The following is a 24209-nucleotide window of genomic DNA, read 5'->3' as shown; positions in this document are numbered from 1 at the left end:
AGCACAAGAAGCTGGAGAGCCCTTTCAGTAATTCCTGCCCTCTCCAGAGGATGCTCCTTATCAGCAACAGCCTCCAACAAACCCTTCACCCTGGCTGTGGTCAGCAAAGCCCCTGTGGGACAGCTCTGCTGGTTTTATCAGACACTCTTATAAGATTAGCACACCTTTTCTTGCTTGTTAACCAAAACCAGAGCAAGGTGGTGCTATTCAATCATCTCCACCACTGCAAATGCAACAGGCAAAGCTGCCACAGCACACTGTGAGTGTTCAAGAGAAAGGCAGGCCCTGAGCACCCTTAAAACCATCTCCCTTCTCACACAGCTGACCAGGGCAGCAGGAAACTGAGAAACACACTGGATTCTGCTGCTGACTGATGGACACCCAAACATGCAGCCAGAAATTAATTAACTTTTCCCTTTTTTTATAAGTGTTTCTATACATCAAGGAAAGTACAGACAACATGGCAGAATCACAGTGCTGGAAGAAGAAACAGCAGAAGGGCTGGCATTAAAGGCTGCAACACAAAGTGAAACTACACATGGTATCCAACACCAGTTCCCATAATGTTTTAGCTTTGGATGGGGAGACTGTGCTGGGAACAGAGTGGTTTGTCATTCCCCTGAGCTAATCTCCAACATGATCTGAAAAAGCACGCAGGGGAGGAAAAAAACCTCTTCCTCCCATTGCTTTGGGATTTTGTAACCAACACTGAAAAGAAAAGCAGCACCAGTGGAAACAATACTAAACAAGTGAAAACTTTGCAGGAAAAAAAAAAAAGAAAAGTAGCTAAGTCTCAAGGAAACATCAAACCATTTTTTGTAGCCTCTGCCCAAATTACAAGAGAAATAACATTTTTGACACCAGGTCTGGGATGACACCTTGAGACTCCTGTTATAGCATGTGCTTACATCCAGGAGATGGAAACACTCCCAATTTTGGCTGCAGGCAGCAAAAAGCAGCAGTTCACTTTGCCAAAGCCCAAAATCACCCCCTGGCCCTAACCCACCACTACATGAGCAGTACCTGAGATCATGGCTCCAACACAGAGCTCCATCCAGAGCAAGGTACAAGACATTGCATGGTGTCCTACAGGACAAACAGCAAAACTCTTGGAAGAGAGACCTCCACCCAAATCTCATATCCAGCACAGAGCTGACCTTTCTGTGCCTTAATTACCTTGCAAACAAGTGTAAAATAGGGGAGTCCATTTCACCGTGATTTGGCACAGCTGTGTGGAGGTGAAGTTCAGGAGATGCACAATCACCCTTAAAATCTTCATTTTCTCTTTATACTGTGTGATCTTCACCCCTGTACCTCCCACCACCCCTCTGTCCCTTCCCCTCTCAGGCCATCTGACACATCAGGTGCACAAAAACTCCGTGAGAGCTTCTGAAAACCTGAGAAATCCTGTAGCAATCATGGAAAGAAATCAGCTGGACAGCCAGGGTACATGAAAGGCTGGGGAGGACAACATTAGGTGGGGCACAGTCCCAGTTCATTAGTACATAATTGCAAAAGCAGATCTGCTCTTCTATATTGCTTTTTGCTTTTTTTTTTTTTCCCCTCAAAAAAAATTGTACCTTAGTTAACTGCCTTTCTTCACTTGAACATTCAGGAAACCAGAAATTATATAACTCCAATCTAAAATTTTCTTTTCCTCAGATAGTGTTCCACATCTCAACAGAGTTTTTAAAGATATTATATAATTTTTTTATAATCACCAAGATCAGTGTAGCTGTAATACTGGAAAAATCTCCTAAGAACTGACACAGCACCAAGGGCTAGAAAACACAAGAGTGACTGATGGGTAGTCCTGATAATTCTGTATATCAGGAAGTGGAATGAGAGATGGATAGATAACATAATGTTGTTATATAGCCACAAAAACAAGCCTATAAAGATATTCCCAGAAATTAAAGTCCAGGCTGTCTCACCACGACTCTTTGCTGTGAAATAAATGATACCTATGGAAGAATGCAAACCCCAAGGACACACTGAAATACAAAAGAAGAAAAAAAATCTTATTTTAAAGAATTGAAGGGAAAAATCCTTATTTTAAAGAATTGAAACTATTTTCAATTCTTTAGAAGAGAATTGAAGAGAAGGAAGAGAAATAAGAGAAAAATCTTTATTTTAAAGAATTGAAACTATTTTCCACTTCTAAGCACTATACACTAAAGACCTTGACAAAGTGAAGATTGCCCTGTATCTGCTTTCTCCACCTCTGGATGGATCCCAGGAGGAGCAGCCAGCACTGAGTCCATCCCCTGCCAAAGTGGGCTCTGCTCTCACACCAGTTTTACACCAGTTTAGCTCCTGTGCTCTGGGGTTGCTCCTTTAGCATTCTAAGAGGAAAAAAAACCCTTTGAGCCAGTGCTGTCTGTGAGGCTCCAGCAGCTGACAGAAGGCACAGGCTGGGGAAAAGGTCTGTCTGCTCCTGCTCCTCTGATGGTTGAGGAAAAGGTATCATGGAGAAGAAAGGGAAAAGAAGCCTCAAGAATGAGAGTTTGGCTGAAAACCCCACCAGTGAAACACACTTTCTCTTGCTAGCCTCCTGCAGAATATGTCTTCAAGCTATTGGCAGATTTGGACGTACATAAAATATCTTCTGCTAATACATTTTCACGTTAAGTTGATCCAGATACTTTCTGAAATTAAGTACCTTCTTCCAGCTTAATGTGTATTAGCCATGTACTTCTATTAACTCAGCCCAGTGTCAAAATACAGCGGTAGAGGTTAATATTTGGACGTAGCTGTTTTTCTAGCCATTCATATCACTTTTATTTCCTTTCCTTTTTTGTTCTTTCCTTAACCTCTTTTTTACTGCTGTTAAATTCCTTGCTTTCATTTTTGCAGGAGTTCAGCCTTCCAGCCCGCTCTCCGATGCTGTTAGACATCAGCTCAGGCTCAGACTTATTACTTCTGATATGTCACTCCTCAGGCAGGGAGCCTAAAGCAACACTGCTCCCTCCAGCCCTCGCAGGCTTCAGCTGGATCCTCACCAACCCATGGAGCACAGCTATTTCTGCAGCAGGAGCACAGAGGGAATGTGTGGACCTGAAGAGTAAGCCCAGCACCTTAATTTACACTGAGCCTCTGAAACGGGAGGCTAAGAAGGAGGTCAAGATGCACAGAGGTGATTTAGCCATGTTAGCTTGCTGAGATCCTGTATAAATATATTTTTATTTATTTGTATATAACTGGTGAAGCACTGGGGAAGCAGAGGAAAGCAGGAGAACAGCATATTCAGGGCCTATTTCATATATGAAAAGCACCAATCATCTCTTAAAACAGATGTCCCAAATTATTCCTGTGCAGAAAGTGCCAGCAGAGTCGATTTGTTTGGCTCCTTCTGCTCAGGGGTCTGACAGCAATCCACCAGACACGTTCCATTTCCCAGTCCTCTTCCCCCCACCACCCCTGCCTACTCTCTGGTCACCTCCACCTTACTCCCAGTGCTTCCTTTGCTGCTGACAATGAGACACAGCCCTTCGGTCTAGGAACACTGGTAGGATGAGTTTGTTGGTTACTGGCTGTCATATGTGCAAGGTGCATAAACAGAGTGGGTAAAAAGGCATCAAATATTTTCTTACTCTCTCTACTCTGTGGAACCAGGAAGTGCAACCTATGAAAAGGAAATCCTGTCATTGGAATGAATATTCCTTTTTTTTCTCTAGTTTCTTCACCTTTTTTCTTTCCCACGGTGGTCTCTGCTTTCCCTTGTTTCATTCAAGCTGCATAAATAGCACTGAGCAATGATGAGGTCTAAATTCTGTTTAAAACCCCAGAAAGGGCTTTTAAGGTTATATCTGAGTCCTCAGACCAGTTAGAACTGGAAGAAATGTCTGTGATTTAGTGTCTGATAAACAAACCACCAAGGTCAAGATGGCATCTTCTCCCATATCCAGAACCACTTCCCTCAACATTTTCAGCTGTTGCATGTATCAGCAGTACTCCCTCCAGAGCCCAGCCATGTTTAATTTCCCTTCTATAAATGACTTCCCAAAGAGAAGTGGGTGTGAATTATTACATTGTAAAATAGATTTTTAAAGATGGGCCATGCCAAGCGTAAAATAGTTATTGTGTGAGGAGCAAACATAGTGGAGGTTTATCTTGTGAATTCTGCACCTAGGTTTACACATAGCCAACAGGCTGAGGGACAAGTGATTTTAATAGCCTGGTTTAGAAAATGAGCCTGGAGATTGCGATGATCACCTCACCTGTAAAAACCAGGTGTATTATTAGCTTGTAACCAGGTGTATTTCTAATTTTAAATACATCTTAAATGTATTTCAAATTAGAAATGCTTCACCCTACAAAAAGAAGTGCATGTTGCTCATCCCTGGACCTGGGTCAAGTTACTCCTGTTTTTTTAAAGGACTATCCCTTCCAAGGAATACCCAGCCAGGCTGGGCTCAACCTCCAGCCTTCCACAGCAGAGCTGAGAGCTGTTGCCATGTCTTGCCCAGTGGTCTGATCCAAAAGTCAGTCCAGGTCTGATCCATTTTGGGAACCTGGATTGTGTGGCACTGCTTCCCACGGCAGATCCAAGCACTGGAGGACCTTGGCTTCTAACATTTCTCCCTATTTACAAAACGTTGTATTGAAAATCGTTACGCTGGTAACAAAATTGCAATCAGAAGTCCGGAAATTGCTAAATAAAGCCCATTTTACTGCTTAACTTCAAGGAAAACCATAAAATTATCAGTCCTCCCTTTCCTCGATATATTTTCTTCGCAGTTTGCGATGCTCCATGGGGTATTTCGCTATGTGAACTCCGTGACAGTTTGGCTCCAAATTATCCGAACATAAAACTGAGCTTATGGAGCCTCACTCAGAGGTTGTGTGGACCCTTTTTATTGGCAGGGACTTGAAAAGAACCTTAATAAACCTTATAGGCTTGAGGGACTTTTTGGTTGCTGGCTCTTGCCAGCCCCACCGCTCAGGTCCCTCTGGCAGAGCCCGCATGGAAGGCGGGCTGGAACCACAGCCCAGGGGTTTTATAGGGCTGGATTACCTGCCGGCGTTGCCTTCTTCCTTCCCTGAGAATCTCAGAGCTGTTTTCTTTGAAAGCAAGCAGGTGATGCTGCAAGGATACTCATAGCTTAATGCAGCTTGATCACCCAAGATTATGGACACGGCCAAAAATAATAGGGTCAGTTAAAACAGAGCCAGGGGGGCCGTTTGCTGGTAGGGGGAAAGGGCTGATGTGATTAAAGCTGGAGCACGTCCACCCGTGTGCAAGCCATGGAGTCCTGACTCTGTGGATTTTCCTTAAAGCATCCATTTCTCCTCGGGATTTTATTACTGCCTCCAGTGATGCTGTAATTGCATGTGTAGGGCAGCAGGCCCCAAGTTTAATCTGCATTTCTCAGGGCCTAAGCTCCGTGCGGGCTGCCCGTGTTTGCACAGAGCTCAGCACAACAGGCTGGCTGCATTCTGTGGTCGCTGTTTTAATTCAAGTTATAATAAATAATAATGTCAGGTTGGAAATAAATCTTCTGTGTTTGGTCCATGACTTGATCCTTCAGCTTGGTGCATGGTAGAAGCCCCAGCTGGGAAGGTTTGCTGCATCCCGTCCTAGGTCTGACTCTCACCACCCCTTCTGGCTCTGTCTCAGCTCAGTTCTCACTCAGAGCATTGCTACAGTACAGATAATTTCACCTTTCCTCTCATTCTGAGGTTGGTCACTGATATTAAAGACATTGCACAGGTTTGTTCACTCAGATCTCTCTGATCTGCATCATCTGGAGTGACCTAGTGCATCATTTCTTCATTTCCCAGTTACCTTAGATTTACCAGGAAGCACAAACTCCTGGACAGTAATTATTCAGGCAGAGCATAGCTGCTTAATAGCATTTTCACAGGCAGCCAGTGACTACTGAAATATTGCTTTCTATATGAACTGAAAGAATCAGGACGAATGTCTCATGCTGTTTATATTTTACAATTAAGAAGTCTTCATTATTGCTGAAAGTCATCATCATGTCACAGTAACAATGAAACAGCAAAACTAAAAAGCAGTGCAGTTAGCTCAGATACAGCTGATATCACTTTGCTTTTCAGTGTTGTATATTCTTAGACCAATGCTCCATGCCAGTCCCTGTAGCCAAAAATACATCAAGAGCCTAAAAAAAGTAAAATAGAAACATCACTTCAAAATTATTTCAAACAACATATTTCCTTTTTTTTTTTCCTTTATACAGAGCCACAAAGAGAATGGGAAAGATTAAAACTCACCAAAAGCATTGCTTAATTCCTCACCAAGGTGCAAGTAAATAAAACGTGCCACGCTAAGTTCAAATCGCAAAGAGTTTTCGAGAGGGGAAGGTGAATCATTTCTGTCAAATGCTGGAAATGTGAAATGGTTTTTAAATCAAAAATATAGGCACCACCACCAAGCTGTGCTTTAGACATGTTTGGGGTGATTTTTTTCCAGCAGTCAGTGCTTGTCCCTCACACACCTTCTGTTTGTCTGAGATGAAATCGGGAGGCAATAAATGGAGCACTTACTGGAGGAACCAGGTACCTTCAGCAGCAGAGCTGTTTGTTCAGAAGGTACAAATCCAGGCTGTTTGGAGAACCACAGCCCTTGGAATGGAGAGCCCTGCAGTGCAAGCCAGGGGTGCTGGACCCCTCCCACACCCCCCAAGTGACCACCTCAGCCCTCAGAGGTCCTCAACCCACGGGAGAGATGGAGCACGGTGGGAAACAAGGATTCAGAGCCACCACAGTCCCCCCATCAGCCGCGTTCATATTTCATCCTAATGGCTAAAATGACTCTTAAATGAGGCCAGATTATAGGGCCAACCTAATTCACTTAGACTGATGTAAATCCAGGTATCTGTTACAGCATCACATGTTGGGGCTCACCGCAGAGCAAAAGCTGCTGATAACCCCCCTCCCCCAAGGAGGAGGGGAAGCAGATTCCTCCCAGCCAGAGCCAGTCCAAGGCCCGTTGAAGTCGGTACAAGCTCCTTCAGCTCCAGTGGGTTTGGGACAAGGCCCGCAGCGAGCTCTGGGCCAGCTCTGCTGCCAAAACGCAAAATCCTTTTCCATTGGCTTTGCCAGTTTGGTGTTAATACATGTGTGAAGGAGCTTGGGGCAGGGGAGGAAGTTTTTGAGGGTTTGTTTTTTCTTTAACTGAGGAATGATTTCACCCTTGCCAGCATGTGGACTTTGTGCAAAAGAGCGGGAGAGGAGGCGGGAGAACTTTTTCCTGAAGCCATCAGCTCCCTGCTGCAGCATCCCAGGTGGATGTACCCATCACAGGAGCCCCTGGGTCCCTAAGGCCAGCTTAATCCCCCTCTCTGTGCTGCAGAAGGGCAAATCAGGAGTCATGGGTGGGCATCAGCACAGAGCCCTGCTCACCACACCCAGCTGAAACAAAAGGAGAGGTGATAAACACAGGATGTGGGAGAAAAGTATTCCTTGGACACCAGTGAGCCTGCCATCCCAGTATAACAGGACCTGCTGCAAGCTGGTATCATTTTTATCCCATTTTCCCTATAAAACAGCCCTGTCCTGAGCCACCCTTCAGCTTTCTCTGCCACTCAGCACTTCCCCCACTGCCGAGTTTTATGTTGCACATGTCCCACACAAGATGCTGTTGCCCCTTTGGCTTTCCAGGGGAAGGGCTCTGCCTTCCTGTGGCTTTCAGAGCATGTAGCCCAGCCAGTCTCAGAATTAAACTGGGGCTTTTCCAGGCTGTCTCAGTATAAACAGTTTCAGTAAGGCACATGTTATACGGTAAGATCATCCGAAACCAAACATTTTCCCACTGCACACAATAAACATCCATAATAAATTACATTATACAAAATATATTTATGGCTAATTTTTTAATTTAAACCACCTGGGAAATTTTTGTTAGCCTGGTTGATATGAAGGTCTTAGTATTCTGGTAATCTAATGATATCTAATAGACAAAATAGTATGATGTTACAGCAGTCTCAAAGCTTTCATTTTCTGTATCCTTCTCAGAGATCAAACTGGCAGAACCCATATTTTTTGAAATTTTATACATAATTGGTGATGCAATTGCCAAAAATAACCTATTCATAGAAGTCTTGCTCTTCTGGTTTCTAACTTACTGTAATCACGGAACAGAGCAGCGAGCTGCTTTGCAATGGAATATGGGTTTGGGTCAGGGAGCAAGGGCTACGATTGTGTGGCAGTTTCCATTCTGTGGATTATTTTACAGGCAATTTAAATTTAGTTTGGAGTTTAAACAGGGCTAAAATGTAGTGCACCCATTCAGACATAAAAGCAGTTCTTCAGAAAAGAAACAAAGCTGTAACTTGGGTATATTTCTTTGCTGAACCAAAATTTCGCTCCAATATAGGATTTTCTAAACAAAAGCTATCGGTGTCAAAGGAGACAACAGTGCTTCTGTTGCATAAATTAAGCCCAGAACTGTAATCCTTCCACCATAAAACTCTCATGCTCATCACAGACCAGCAAGATTTCCAAAAAGACTCGAGATCATCCTAGATCTCTCTCCAGCCAATACAAATCCCAGCTCAAGCCGTGCTGTGGATCTGCAATGAGCCCTGGCGGCTTGGTAGTTGCTGGACTCATTTTAAAGTGCAGCCCATAGCTTTAGCTACTTCCTTGCCTCCTGTTGTTCCTGGGACTTGGAGGCCATGTGGTACATTTCAGCCTTAACTCTGAATTTCCTTTATTCAGAGATCAAACTCTGACATTCCCTCAAGGTAGTGGGGGTTATGTCGTTGTGTATATCCCAGTTTAAAAGATAATGCTTCACTGAAACAGACCACAGCATTAAACCCTGAAATAAAACGAATTGTATTTCACTTCCCAACTCTTATTGCTGGATTAACTCACATTTCTTTCTCTTTGTTACATATTTAGCACCAAATACAATATTCATTGCAGGCTAGCTTCCCTCCTCCCACACGTATCCGTGGCTGCCCTTTCTTCCAGCAGCACTGGAGAAGGCAATGCCTCGGCACAGCCTGGAAATGCAAACAAAAGGGAGGGAACAGAAAGTCAATCAGTGATCAGACAGGGTTTCTTTATACCCTGAGAATTTTGATTTTTTTATTTAAAATGTCAGTGCAAAGAGACAGAGTCCTGGGGACAACTCCACCCACTTCTCCTTAGATTCTCCATCCCCTTCCCCACCTTGCTGCGTCTCTGCCAGCGAACACCTCCCTCCAGCAGATCCTGCAGCAAAGGGGTCCTGGAGGTGCTTCCTGATGCTTACTGGTCTATATCATGATCTCTACTGGTCTTGGCTGGGTGTTAAGAACAGCAGCAGCAGTAACCTGTTGCACAGGAGCAAGTTAGGAACCCACTGGAAATCCATCACAGAGCAGTGATCAAACCACCGAGCCCAGACCCTGCTCTCCACACCCAAACCTCAGCTCCTACACCCTGTTCCTCCTGCCCATCTTTGAAAAACCCATCATTGCCTCTGCCCTCAGAGCTGGGCACTTGTGAGGGTGCCTGTGATCCAGGTAAGCGGTGCTGAGGATGGAAAACACTTTGTGCCAGATGTTGGTTCTGTGTCGTCAGAGCTGAACCTGGGTTTTTTAATGACCATTTCGTTTTTAAGTGCATTCCTGTGATCCCAGCCTTGAGCTTATGTCTCCATATGAAACTGCACTGCTTTAACTGGGTGCATAGATTATAAAACCAGGAAGAGTGGTCTGGTCTGCTACCCCTGTACAACACAGGCTACAGGAATTCCCTAAATTAATTCCTGTTTGGATTAGCTCATATCTTTTTAGAAAAACAGCCAACCTTAATTAAGACAAAGGAATTCCACTGATGTTGAAACCCACCCAGCTCTCAGTAAATAGTTTTACTGGTTAAATACCTTCACTACTTAAAATATAAACCTCATTTCTAATCTGCATTTGTCCAGTTCTAGCTTTGTCTACTGAATAAAATGACACTTGCATCTGCTAGTTTGCTAGTTTGAAAACCATGTGGGATTAAACCTCTTTCTGCTCTTCATAAGCCACTTCTTGCCTAACTAAACTGAAATGATGTAAAACTGATTGTATTAAATTACAGCAAAAGAACACTGACTTGCTCCAAAAATGACAGCAAACCTAGTTAAATTTTAAATAAACAAATATTATGAATTCTTGGTTGGAAACCTAAGTGTCTGAACAAGCCTTTCCAAAGCTAAAGTACATTTGTTTAAAAAGTGGTTTACTGCAAAGCAAGGCAATTTCTGTGGACAAGGTTTCACTAGCTGAGATTTATAAAACTCCATCTGCTTCCCTACTGCCCTTTCCTCATCCACCTGGGGCGGGAGCAACCACCAACATTTTCTTTCTCCCACCAAATACCTGTCCTGGCAGAAAATTCATTCCAATTTCTTCTTCAGCAACTCAGACAGCTTTATCAGGGAGCTGTGCTCCCCAGGACAGGCAGAAATGACTTCTCTGTCCAGCTACCTTTACTTCCATGGGAAGGCAATAAATATTTTACAATGGATATTCCTGCCACGGAAGCACACAATTAGTGTATTTGGGAAGCATCCCAGGGACCAACACCCAGGCTCCTGCATATCAGTTCTGTGTTCCCTACAGAGAATTTCAGAGCCTTTGTGGGTGTACAGATATTGGTGTCAGGACTACAAGTACCCCAGCAGCCTGTGCATACCACAATCTCTCTCTAAACTATGCACTGTACCTATATTAATTACAATTACAAATATCAAATGGATTTGCCTTCTTTTCTCTGTATGTGCAAACACAGACACAGATATTAGGCACATAAATAAATATATCTCTGTGGCATAAGCAGAAAAATATGTTCTGAACACACGTGTGTGCACACCTCTCCATAAGCACAGCCACATCCACACTTACTGAAATAAGTAGGTGAATAGGTGAATATGAACACTAATAGCCATTTATGGCAAACAACAATGAAAGCTGTCCCTGGAGCCCGCCTAGGGTAGGGCAGCCAAAATGATTGAGTATGTACAGGGCACTGCTGCAGCAATGGCACTCACTTGGGCCTCCTTTTAGAAATGATTAATATTTAACCGGCTTGGTGAACCTGGCTTTGGTTTTAGTTATGATTAGATAACAGGGTGCACAGAGCTGTCCCTCTGAGGACGTGGTGGGATGTCCGAGCAGCTGCCAGTCGTGCTTTGTGAGAAGACAGACAGAAAGTGAGAAGGGGAGAGATAGGAGACAGTGAAAAACAAAAAAACAAAAACCAAAAGTGCTCAGCTCCGTTTGTGTTTGTTTAGAAAGAAAAGGGGGAAAAGCAGCCCGAGAGGCTGGTGTAATAAGATGCTGTAGCTTTCATGAAAGAGGTGAAATAATTTTAAACACAGACACACAATGAGTTTATTTATTTAGAAAGTTGTTAAATAGAGTCTGGGAATTCAAATATTCAATGTTGACATTGTACAGAGCTGGCGGGGAGCCAGCCCCGGCTCTCCAGAGGGACCCAATGGCCACGGCGCCCAGGCCCTCGCCCCTCCCAGCCCACTAACTAGGTAAAAGCCATTAGTTATACCCACAAGCAATATCTGAATCCCAGTCAAATAATGTTGCCTCAGCCAGCCAACTTCAAAGGCGTGTAAGTGTGTTTGGCTTTTTAGTGCTGGAACTGCAGCAATATGTCACACTTTTGAAAGAGTTTTGTAAACAGTTCCTTCCCCTTTGTAGAAACATTTCTTAAGTTTCTTGTACCCCATGTAAACAGCGTTAATTAACAAGGGTTACATTTTTCATTTACAAGCAGGGCTGTATTAATAACGGGCTCGCCTTTCGGACCGTCCTTTTCCTTTGTGTCCTTTCCCTGCCCGGGGTGGCCCGGGAGAAGCCAGGAGGCACCGCAGGGCTCAGCCCCGCCAGAAAAGCTGGTCCCAAATCAGGGGTGGCTGATAGCCCTGAGTAAGTGAGAAGGATAGAAAGGGAGGAGAGGGAAAAAAGGGAAGGAGGGGAAAAAATGGAAAAGGAGGGAAAAAAATGGAGGAGGAGGAAAAAAAAAGAAAAGAAAAGAAAAGAAAAGAAAAGAAAAGAAAAGAAAAGAAAAGAAAAGAAAAGAAAAGAAAAGAAAAGAAAAGAAAAGAAAAGAAAAGAAAAGAAAAGAAAAGAAAAGAAAAGAAAAGAAAAGAAAAGAAAAGAAAAGAAAAGAAAGTAAGAGAGAGCAGAGGAGGAGAGAAGGAATGAAGGAAGGGAGCGAAAAGCCACACGCGCACTCTCCGCCCTGAAAAGGGTTAATGAAGCGCCTGGTGAAAATATGCCCGGCATATAATGGGATTGTCTGGCCCGTCCCCGCAGCCCCCGTGCCCGCGCAGGAGCCGCCCGGGGACAGCGCCGCGCCGGGGGTGCCGCGGGCCGGGCCGGGCGGTGCCGAGCCCGGTGCCGGGGCGGTGCCGGCCCGCGGCAGCAGCGGCGGCGGGGCCGGGCCGGGCGGGGCGGGGTGCGAGGGACCGAGGGACAGAGGGACCGAGGGACAGAGAGACAGAGGGACAGAGGGACAGAGAGACAGAGGGACCGAGGGACAGAGGGACAGAGAGACAGAGGGACAGAGAGACAGAGGGACCGAGGGACAGAGGGACAGAGGGACAGAGGGACCGAGGGACAGAGGGACAGAGAGACAGAGGGACAGAGAGACAGAGGGACCGAGGGACAGAGGGACAGAGGGACAGAGGGACAGAGAGACAGAGAGACAGAGGGACAGAGGGACAGAGGGACCGAGGGACCGAGGGACAGAGGGACAGAGGGACAGAGGGACCGCCGGCCGCCCGCGCTGCCGCCCCCGCGCCGGGCCCGGGGCATGGGCAGCCGGTGCCCGCGGCGGTGCAGGCGCCCGGAGGCGGAGGCGATGGTAAAGCGATGGCAAATAAACAGCCTCGCCGAGAGGGCCGGCAGCCGGGACACGGCAAACATCTCCCCGCTCGAAAACAAATTCCCGGACAGTCTTAAACAGGCAAATAAACTTGCCGGCTCTGTTTTTCAATCAAGCCTTTTAAGTACTAGACTGAGGCAAATTACAGGCGCAGGAAAACCTGCTGAAACTTAGGAAAGTGCTATTTTACTATCTCAGATGGTTAGAGGGATCTGGATCTACCTTGACTGCACTAAATTGCCTGTAAAAAAGTGGTGATAAAGTGTAAAAGTAACAAGTGCCTCCTTATTCACGTGTGTTCCCCTAATCTGATCACCTTCTGTCTCTTTATGAGGCTACTGGGTGGCTGGGGCTACCCCGGGCCGGCTGCAGGGCGGCGGCGGCCCGTGCTGGGGCGGGGGTTATTCGGGGATACGCTTTCACCAGGCGGGCACGAACCCACCCGAGTGGAAACGCGGCTGCCCCGGGGGCCGGGGCCTGTCCCGGGGCGCGGGTGCCCGCGCAGGTGCAGCGCGGCCGCGGCCGGCCGGGCCCGCACCCCCGGGCCGCTCCCGCGCCCCGCTCCGCACCGCCCGCCTCCCGAGAGCGTGGCGGGCAGACCGACTGCAGCGTGTGCTTTCCCTTATTTTTACAGCTGGACATTTAAAAAATTCACTGGCTGTTCCCCGCGTGGCTCTTTTTGTTTCTTCTGAATTATTTTTCTATTTGGTTGTTTGTTTTTTTTTTAAGAGGGGGGCAAAGCCTCGAAATTATTTTTTAGCAATTTTACACTGTGGTCAAGAAAATACCCTTCAGGTATTCTTCCTTAATTAGGAGGGAAAAGCTTGCCTGGGTATTGGAGGCAGTCACGCAGTCGGGGCGATTTTTTTGTTTCACGCATAAAGCAATAAAAGTGAAATAATACAAACAATGCGCTTTATCCCGATCTGTATCTTTTTCCACGCAAAAGAGTGAAGGCTGCAAAGTATTTTCCTATTCCTAACTCAGACAGAAAGAACTGAAAAGCTAAAACCTTTTTCTCTCGAACGACTAAATTAAAGAGGTCGCCTCCAGCCCTCCTTCCACTTGCCATGAAACTGAGACGCTCTTCGGGGGGGAAAGAAGCAGCTTTTCGGAACACAAAAAAGAAATAAATCCCGGCTTTTTAAATATGATTTCCTTTATGAGTCGATTGTAACCGAAGGATTATTTAATGCAACACATCTGTCTAGGAGGGGAAAGTGCTGCTGCTGCTGCTGCTGCAAGACGCGCAAAGTTTGCAGTCGATCGGATCTCGCCCGCGGAGCTGGAGCCGGAGCAGGAGCAGCAGCAGGAGCCCTGCATCGCTGCGCAGCCAGCAGAGCAAGGGAGAGGCGAGGAAACCTGACGGATTTTGTAGGGGATGGGAGATTTTTCCCCCCATAATTAGCTCCAAAGGACGGAAGGCAACCTTGAGGTTTAAAAACGTATTTGTTTTCAAATTGAGGGCGCTGGACTATCCACTTTGAGATCACCTAATCAAACGCAGGTTGCTGCTGTTGTTCAGGTTCAGAGAAAAGCTGATGATGATCCAGAGACATCTTTCACTTCCCCTTTTCCATGCTTCTCTATTTTTTCCCCCTTCACAAATAAAGTGTAAATAAGCATCTGCTTTTTACGTCACTCAACTTATGCAACATTTCATCTGACTTTTTTTCCTCCTGCGCATTTTTTTTTTCACTCGGGAATGTGAGTTGCCATCGCCATGGATATCAAATGAAACTTGCCCACATGTGTCAGAGAAAATAAAGACATCAGTTGCTTTTAAAATAGGACGCGAAAGCTGGCAAAGTTTTGTTGTTGAATCTCTCAGTTTTTTTAAAAAAAGAATAAAAAATTAAAAAAAAGAAAAAAAGAAAAAAAAAGGAGCCCCAACACTGCAGCAGTTAAAAGCAGAGATCCCTATCATAAAGGAGAAACAGATGGGGTGAGCGTAAGACAAATAATTAAGTAAGTCGGGCTTTGCGTGTGGACGGCCGAGCCCTCGCCTCGCGGAACACAGACCTTCGGGCGGCCAAACTGTATAAAAAAGTGCTGGAAAAGCGCCTGAAATTACAACATTTACATCAACTTTTCGCGGGTGACTCCAGCGGGCTGGGAGGCGCTCCGCGCTGCCCGGCGGCCCCGCTGTCCCCGCGGAACCGCGCGGGGCATCCCGGCCACGCGGAGCGGCCCCGCCCGCCCCAGGCGCTCCGCTCGGGGTTCCGTGCCCGCCGGGAGCCGCTTTTGGGCACGGACCCGCGGGGCAGCTCCGCGCCGGTTACCTGCGCCCGCGGCTCGCCGCCTCCCCCGCGGAGCCGCCGCTGCCCCTCGGCGCTGCCGCTCCCCCCGCGGCCCCCGGCCCTGCGGCAGCGCACAGCGCCCACTATAGGGCCCGCAGCCTCCCGCACCCCCCTCCCCCGACCCCCCCCACTCCAGCCCCCGGCGGCGGCAGCAACTTCCAGCGCTCGCCACTGAACTTTTCCTCAACTCCTTCCCCACCTCCCGCCGGCCGCCCGCAGCCCCCGGCCCGGCTCCGGCCGCCGCACCCCCCGCCCCGGTCCCCGCCGCCGCCGCCGAGCCGAGCCGGGCCGGGCCGGGCCGGGCCGGGAGGCTGGGAGGGGATGCTGCAGGTTGCCTGCGAGCCCCGCGCCGCACCAGACATGTCTATGCAACATGGCAGAGAGGGAGGGTGAAAAGCCAAGAGAAAGGGGTATTGCACCTACTTGCGGCCAGCTTCCTCGCCCTGCCCTTGGATCGCATGCTGCCAGTCCCGCGGCCGATGCTGGCGTGGGCTTGGGGTAGGGGGGGGGGCTTTTTATTTTTCCTCCCGGAGCTTTTCCTCCTTTTTCGCTCCCCCTCTCCCTCTCTCCTCTCCCTCTCCCGCACACACACTCTCCCTTTCTCTCAATCCCGGCTCGCTATCTCTCCAGCATTGTCAGTTTGGACACCTTCGCACATGCGCACGGGCGGCTCCCCCCCGCTCTTCAACATTTCAGCGCCGCCAAAAAAAAGTTTGCAGCGATCCATCACCGCCGGTGGGGACCCTGACAGCCGGCACCGGGGCCGGGACGGGCCGGGACGAGGCGCGCAGCCGCCGCCGGGCTGCGCCACCGCGGCCGCGGGGCAGCCACTCCGCCGCCTGCGCACCCGGGAGGGCTTGCAGCGGGGGAGACCCGCGCTCCCGCGGGGCTAGGGCTGGGGGGAGAAGCGACACCTTTTTTTCTGCCTTTTTCCCCCCTTTTTTTAATGGGATGTTAATGCTGTTCTGGAGTCTTTGCGAGGTTTAAATAGTTTATTCTCACCCGGCAGCAATTACCGTAGATCTTTCCGCATATAGAGGCAGAGAGATATAATTTGATTACATGTTTTATTATGTATGCGTACCATGAAATCGTACACTTTCCCGGCGCGCACACTTTTTCGCCACCTTGAACTCGGCTCAGCCACCACCAGTTGGGCAGAAAAAAAGCGTTTTAAAAACAGTAACACCGACCGCTCTAATCTGTTTTAATTACAGGGTTTGCCAATCAAAGAGGGAGCGCGCAGAAATTGGGAACTCCTTTAGGGGATGGCTGTGTCCGAGGTATGAATCAATCCAAACTACGTATAGATTTTCCCCCGGTACAACCTCCTTGCATTAAACAGTTTTGTTCAATACCTTCCATGCGCTATTTATGTTCCCATTAATATCTGTTGCAAATCCTGCCAGACACCATAAAAGAAAATTACAATCTTTCAGACTCGGGGCTGCGCCAGTACATACACGCTGCTCAACTTTTTGTTTTAATAAAATCCTCAGCATCGCCCCTTCCCCCTTCGATCCCACCTCCCACCCCCCGGCTGCCGGTGCTGCGGATCGGGGCCGCCCGCGGAGCCCCCCCCGCCCGGCGCGCTCCGCACCCACCGGTGACAGCCCCGCGCGTGGGGCGGGGGCCCCGCGGGTCCCATGCTGAGCCCCGCACGCCCGGCACACAGGCGCAAGCGCTTGAACCCGCACTGCGGAGCCGCCTTTGATGCCAATCGTTCTTTTTAATTTGTAACTTGGAGTTTTTAATTTTTTTTTAAGGACACGCAGCTGCTGTCCGCCCACTCCACATCCCCCCGCAGCCGGGCAGGGGAGCACCCAGCGCCCCCGGAGCAGGAGGGACAGGAGGGCAGGGGCCCCCCCTCAAGCCCCTGCATCCATCGGGGTGCCCTGTCCGGGCTGTCCCGGAGGAGCTGGGCCATTCTGTCCCGGGACAGCCGGGGAGCGGCCACGGGCTGCGCGGAGGATGTGCGGGGAATGCGCGGGGGATGCGCGGGGCCAGGGCTGCTCTCGGGGTCCCGGCACTGCCCGACCCCCGAGCTCGCTCGCAAGCAGCGCCTTTCCTTGCGGGGCCGCACCGAGCTGTCCCCAGATCACCCCTCACACACCCCAGACCTGCGGCGCCGGGTCACTCGGCAAAAACGCGAACGCCCGTGAAGTTGCGAAGTCGAACCGCGGCCCCTGTTCAAGCGGAGACCCCGCAAAGCCGCCGGCCGGGCAGAGATGCGCGTCCTTCCCCGTGCCCGGGGAGCCGCTCCAGCCGGGCGGCCGAGCCCCGTGCGGGGCCGGGGGCACAGATGCGGCTTTCCCGGACGGGCAGCCCTGACCCCGGCCGTGCCCGCCTGTCACCGCCACCTGCCCGCCGTCCCAGCGGCCCCGCGAGCCCGGCAGGTGCCGCGCCGCCCGCCCGGGGCTCCGGCCGCCGTCCCGGGCCGGCCCCGGCCGCCCCCGCCGCCCGCCCGGCGGCCCCGGCATCGCCCGCTCGGCCCCGCCAGGATCGCCCCCTTCCCCCGAAAGTGCCGGGCAGCCCCCCGGGAATTCCGTTTCGTTCGTGCGGGGAAGCTCCGCAGCCTCTGCTCCCTCCCCGGTGGGAAGCGACCGGCGGCGGGGATGCGGGGTGAAACAGGGATTCACGCGCAGAAACAGGGATTAAAATTTGGGGAAATATTTTTCCCCAAATCAAATCTATTTCTAATTCGGGCTGGGAGATCAAAGGCACCCCCTCATACAGAGGTTTCAGGGCATTCCCCGTAACAGGAAATTTTCTCTTCCTTACATTATAATTGAGCAAGACCCGCAGTCTACTTGGAGAAAAGTTGGAATTCTTTATCGAGGTATTTGTTGTGCTATTGTCTTTGTGCAGTGAACTTTACATCGTGTTATTCAATCTCAATCTATATTCTCCTAGCTACCAGTAAGATTAATTTAATCATTGTAATGCAATTATTAATACTGTTTACCCAACGCTTGATTTCAGGTTTGCTGGTAAGAAATTAAGCTTCTTGCTGGGTGACCGAAAAGCTATGCAGGGATTTCCAGCCCACGTCGAAATAAAACAGTCCTCTTTATTTAGTCTCAGAACTCCAGCTTTCAGCCACGGGCTCAATTAGCCAAAATGGAAACAATTTTCATTCATTGCAATAACTCACTGTTCTGCTGATCACTTTCAAAATATACACTTTATTATTATATGCTGACCTCGGTGCCGCGAAGTGGCAAGGCTAGAAAGAGGCAGAGGGATCTCTCCAGCCCCCTTGGGCTGTAATTATTAGAAATTAATTGGGTTCAGGACCCTGGGTAGCATGGGTAAATTAATAGCTTGTCTGGTTGTTTAAATCCGAATTCTCAGTCCACAGGAGAGCAGGGGAGGGAGGCTCTCCCTCCCCAAACCCGCCCCGGGAGAGCGCGGCAGGGCTGGGGCAGCGCGGAGCCGCCGGCTGATTTCCCTCCTTCTTTTCACCAACGCATTGTTTTCGGGGAGCTATTTAGGGGTTAAAAATCAAAAATAAAGATCCTGTATACTTGGAGCTGTCGTGCGGGAGTAAAAGTGAAAAGGGAGCCTTAGGCAAAAGGAAATTACTGCAAGCCCGCGTGACCTTTCCGAGAGGTAATCAATCAAGTGATCAACAGGGATATTTATCATTGCTAGATGGGGCTACTTTACAAATGCACAGGAGGGGGGGCGGGGGGATAGACACACACACACACAAAAGTTTGGATAAACCCGATAAGTCTGAAGACAAATTCGGCGACTTTAATCACTGGGAAGATTGCACATTTTCTTTTCCGAGCTCTCAGAAGGAAAGGGAAGGAGAAAACCGCTGCAAAGTTTCCCAGCAGAAAACGCCTCCTGTACTAGGTGGTCACATGGAAGCTGTCCACTTTGCTTTGCAGTCCTGGGAAAGGCTGGGAACGACAGATGTGATTAAAAAAAAAAAAAAAGGCTCCAAATACAAGGGAAAATAATAGCTAGAGATTGAGGCTTTGATAACTGGGCTCCGTGTTTGTTTTTATGTAATGTGTTTTTATTTGCTGGCTTGAAACTCTGAGCTGTGGAGCTCAGCCCTGCCTGCCTCTAGTCCTCGAAAGGGTTAACGCCGAAAACAAAACCAAAAAAAAAAAAAAAACCACCCCATGCCCCCTACTATATGAAATCAGCGATCTGGTTCAATTAAACTTGCTCTCCGTAGCATAAAGCATCCACCACAATACAGGCAATGAAATCCAACAATAAAAGCCCATGCATTTTCTGCACAGTTTCCTTCTCCCTTGTAAAACATGCCGTCGTGTAAGCACCAGACATTTAATTTTGCTTCCTATAACTTACCGGATTCCTTAACAAACCTACTCTGACCACTTTTATTTTTTTCTTTTCTTTTTTATTTTCTTTTCTCTCCCCCTTTTCTTTATTTTTTTCCTGCTTTGCGCTGTGCTCCACGCACACGCCGGCACAAAGCCTCGCTGTCTGCGCCCTGCGCTGCTGCCTCCAAACGACTTTAGAGGCGCGGGAGCGCCCGCGGAGCCCCCGCCGCCCCTCGGGAGCGCTGCTCGAGACGCGATTGCGGAGAGATCCGCGGGAGCGGCTGCGGAGAGATGAGCGCGGAGCAGCCGCCGCCGCCGCGGGGGCTCGCCCGGCCCTTGCGCGCTCCTTGCGCGCTCCTTGCGCGGCCCCGCGCAGCCCAGCGCGCTCCCGCAGCCCCTGCGCGCCCCTGCGCGCTCCCGCCCGCCCCTTGCGCGCCCCTGCGCGCCGCACCGCGGTCTGCGGCGCCCCCTCGCGGCCGCGGCGCCGCATTGCAGGGCGCGGGCGAGTGCGCACCCCGCGCTGGGGAAAGGAGAGAAAAACCTCCCAAAAAACCTCCCAAAAACCGGGTTTGGGGGGAACGCGGGCTCGGGATCCGGTACCGGCGGCTGCTCGGGGCTTGCAGCAGGCGCGGGGCGAGGCTGTCCCCGCTGGAAGCGGCGCTGGAAACGCGCGGCCGCCAGGAATGAACGGGAGACGCGCTCGGTGCAGCGGCCAGCCCTGCCCAGCGCGCCCCAGAAACGCTGCCCAGAGAAAGTGGAGCAGGGTGCCGGCTGTGAGGAAGGTCTTGTTTCTGCCTGTAGGAAGGACCTGGATTTCCACAACATTGAGACTGAAAGAAAAACAGAGGAAAATGAACAGGCCAGAGGCAAGATTGAAAGCACGGCGTGGAGGCCACTGTGGTAAATGGGGACACTGGAGAACTGAACATGATTTTCTGCTGCCTGGTAGATTTCCTGTGTTACTTTGGTGTCTGGCTGCATTCCCCCACCCCTCACCTGACATGGACAGAGGCATCCCCAAACCCAAAAGCTGGAGGTCTCTGTTTTAAGGTGCACAGCAGGGTTGTTTGCCTCTGTCCTCAGTCCCACTAGAGGATGGTGATGCAGGACCATCCCTGATCAGGCAACAGCACTCACATATTATCTAACTGCAACCAAAAAAGTCATTTACCCCTGTGCCAAAGAGAGGTGCAATCAATGTTCCAAACTCTTTTCCAAGAGTGAAAGCATTTTCTGGCCAAAAATGTCATATCCTCATATCCTCAGGAGGTTACCCCCAGTACTTCTTAAAGGAGCCTCAGTGGAGAACGTAATTGGAAAAATTAAAGAGTAGGAGGGGGAAAGTAATTACAGGCCACTAGAGAAAAACAAACATGTTCTGAATGTAGACAAAACATTGAACAGAGGGGAATTAATAGTACTACAAATCAAAAGGGAAAAATGTCAGGAAAGATCAACAGAAAGTGAACATCCTATTTAAAGCAAAAATAGAAACAATCGAAATCACAGTGAAACACAGAAGGGAAGAGGAATTTGAAAAGCAACCTGAAATCAAAATAAAGGAATGGAACACGTTTTACTCAGTACACAGTGATAGTGAAAGCTGATGCATGAATATTGTAGAAAACTGAAGTCCCACCATGAAGGTGTGTCAGCAGGTGAGAGAAAACCTCAGTTGATCAGACGTGAGAGTTCAGTGATTGATACCATTGGGCCAGGCTGGCTCCCATTCTGCAAAGTGAACTGGGCAAGGCTGGAAAATCCCTGCAGAGGATGAAAGGGGATTTTCCAGTATGTCCCATAACCTTCCCCTTCCTCCCTGGCCTCCCCAGTGATTTTCCAGAAGGAAGGAGCTGGGGACTGGTGAGATCTGAGCTTTGAGGGGCTGTTGTCCCCTTTGGCCAAAGCAAAGAAGATGAACAGCAGGGGCTGCTCAGCTTTAGGCTGTCACTAAAACACTCTGGTGAAGCCCAATTTCTTTGGCACATTCTGAACAGGCCATGAAGGCTTGGGAAGATTTGGATATTAAGCTGTTTAAAGATATGCTTAAAAAATATTTAAAGCTGTTTAAAAATATGACAAAATGTTAGGAGTAAAATTATAATAGAAGGATAGCAGACAAGTTTTCAGAGCTGGTAGTGCTGAAATAAATAGAATTTTGAAATGAAAAAACGAAATCCTCTCTTTGTGTGGTGAAAGCTGTGTCATGACCAGGGACTGTCATCACAAACGTGGGCTCCCCTTTTTTAGGGCTTTATCTGCTTTCACTCACGGTGTAGCTTCCAGGCAGGAGTGGGCTTCTTGCTGCTTGTCTGTGAAGGAACCACAAAGGCAGGTTAACACATCAGCCTTTATAAAATCCACAGCCCCATTTTCCCCCTCAAAGCATAAGGAACACATTCATATTTCACTCTCATTTCTCTCCAGTACAAAAGCACAGGGTCAGAATTAATGAGCAAAGTATTTGTGTGACGTTTTATATTGTATTGGCATTTATATAGTGCTTTTCACAGGCTTCATGTCAAAACCCTTTACAGGGCAATAAATCATATACCTTTCCTGATGAAATTGTATGTAGGCAATTGAGCACCTATCCTGCCCTCAGCAATGTCCCACGTGCGAGACACGGGGGGTGTGATGAAACCTGCAGAAGTGGGTCTGGAAAAAAATGGATGTGGGTCAAACCTTCCCCCCTTAATATCCTGCAACACGTTAAAAAGTCTTTAGAGCCCACTTGAACAGCCACAGGAAAGACCTAACCTTAACATGACAAAGCTTCTATTACAGTCTGAATTACTCTACATGCAAATCGAATTGTGGGGCTTACACTTAACCCCAGGTTTTTTTACCTCTGAATTTAAACAAGTTGTCCATTTACATGGAGAATAAGGATTTTTTTCAATTGAATTCATTTCCAAAAACAGTGTCCATTCACAGGGCTGAACCCGAGTACTGAATTTTGGTTGTCAGGCTTTCTGTTAGCGTTCACAACTATCCCTCCTAACACCAAGTCTGCAATGTGACAATGCATCTCTGCCCTGCTGGCGTTTCCCTTGTTATTTGCCGTTTTTCAGATAACGAAGAGTAATGAAGTTCTGAGAACTGTGTGCCCGATTAGACTGACTCTTTTACACGTTTATTTGCATTCCTGCCGTGTTTCCAAAGCCACTTCGGGGTAAGGGGAGAAAAAAAGGAAAGTCGTTTAAAGTCCTTTGGGGGCTGGGAAGCAGGAGCCGGAGTTCTGCTCCGCTCTCGGTCTGGGGGAATGGCAGCACTTTGCCCGGCTCAGGGATTTTTGGATTCATTGGTGCCAAAGCTTTGTGGAGAGTCCCTCCTGGCAGATTGTAGCCTCTCCCTTCCAACCCAACCCCGAGACGGCACAAAGGCAATGGCTCAGAAGCAAATGGAAAATCTTTGTAGTAGCTCAACACCATTCGAAAACCACTTTTCCACCTCTGCTATCTGTAACACATGAAAACTGATAACATTCTGCACATACTGGCTGACAGTTCAAATGTGTTAGAACCAACCTGGTTATGATTTATTAGCCGGAAGAGTTGTTAGAATAATTTATAAATGTGAAAGAATAAAACAAAACAAAACAAAAAATGCTGTTCTCCACCAAACAGACATTTAGATTACTTAATCTCAAATCAAAGTAATCCAGAAGTAGAACAAAAGGTAAAAGCACACTGCCAGCTCCATTAACCGCCTGGGCTGTGTTAGAAGCGGAGGGTTCTTGCATCTCTGCAGAGGTGATTAATGTCCTGTGAGACCTGTGCAGATGCACAGCCAGGGAATGAACTCACCTGGCCTCTGCTTTCTTTGGAGTTCTGTGTCAGGAGCTCTGCAAGGAGCTCAAGCCCACACACTGGTGTTGTGCTCTGATGGCAACAGAACCTGGTTTTATCTCTTGTCCCCATCTGGGGAACACAACTTATTTAGCAGTTTAAGGAATGATCTGTAAATAATAAACATGCACGGACTTCACTGAGACGGATTGCAAGGATAATTAAAATGCTCTTTTCAGTGGGAGACACAACCAGCACCAGTAGTTGAAGCTGAAGTTCAAGAGTAACCAACAATTAAAGCCTGAAATTTCTATTCTTTCTGGCAGTAACACATTTGAAGATTAAATTAGACAAAATGTTTGTTACAACAAACAGACTTCTGTTAGCATTCAGGATTATGCTCCCAGTCAATGTTTATTATGCTTTTGGACCTATATATTCTAAAGGTCTCAATTTCCTACTTCCATAATTTTTTGATCAGTTTTGTTTAAACTGGAAGCCTTTTACTTTTCACTTTAAAAATTACTGCTTCTTAAAACTTCTAGCAGGTTATGATATCTGGAATGAGTACTAAGGAAAAGGAAACAAGCTAAAATAAATTACTATCTAATCTAACCCATCTGACAACTTCTAAGGTACCTATTATTGTGGTATCAAAGAATTGGATCTCTGATAGCTTGTGATCTTTGATCTTAAATTGGACCTCCAATAACATTTTTAATTAAACATCTCATTTGATGCCTGCTGGAGCTAAAATGCAAATAGTGTCACATAAAGGATGAAAGTCAAGAGAGCAAGGAACAGAAAACGATGGCTGGTTATAGTGTGGTTATTGTACCAAAACAAAGAACCCCATCCTCTAGACCCTGTGGAATTAAAACAATCAGCCTCAAGATTCAAAGACTGAGCAGAAACTATCTAGAAATGAAAAATGCTTTCAATTTATTAAAATTAATAGT

This window comes from Molothrus aeneus, chromosome 10 (genome assembly GCF_037042795.1).
Source record: "Molothrus aeneus isolate 106 chromosome 10, BPBGC_Maene_1.0, whole genome shotgun sequence".
Lineage (NCBI taxonomy): Eukaryota > Metazoa > Chordata > Aves > Passeriformes > Icteridae > Molothrus > Molothrus aeneus.
This window is presented reverse-complemented; position numbering follows the sequence as displayed.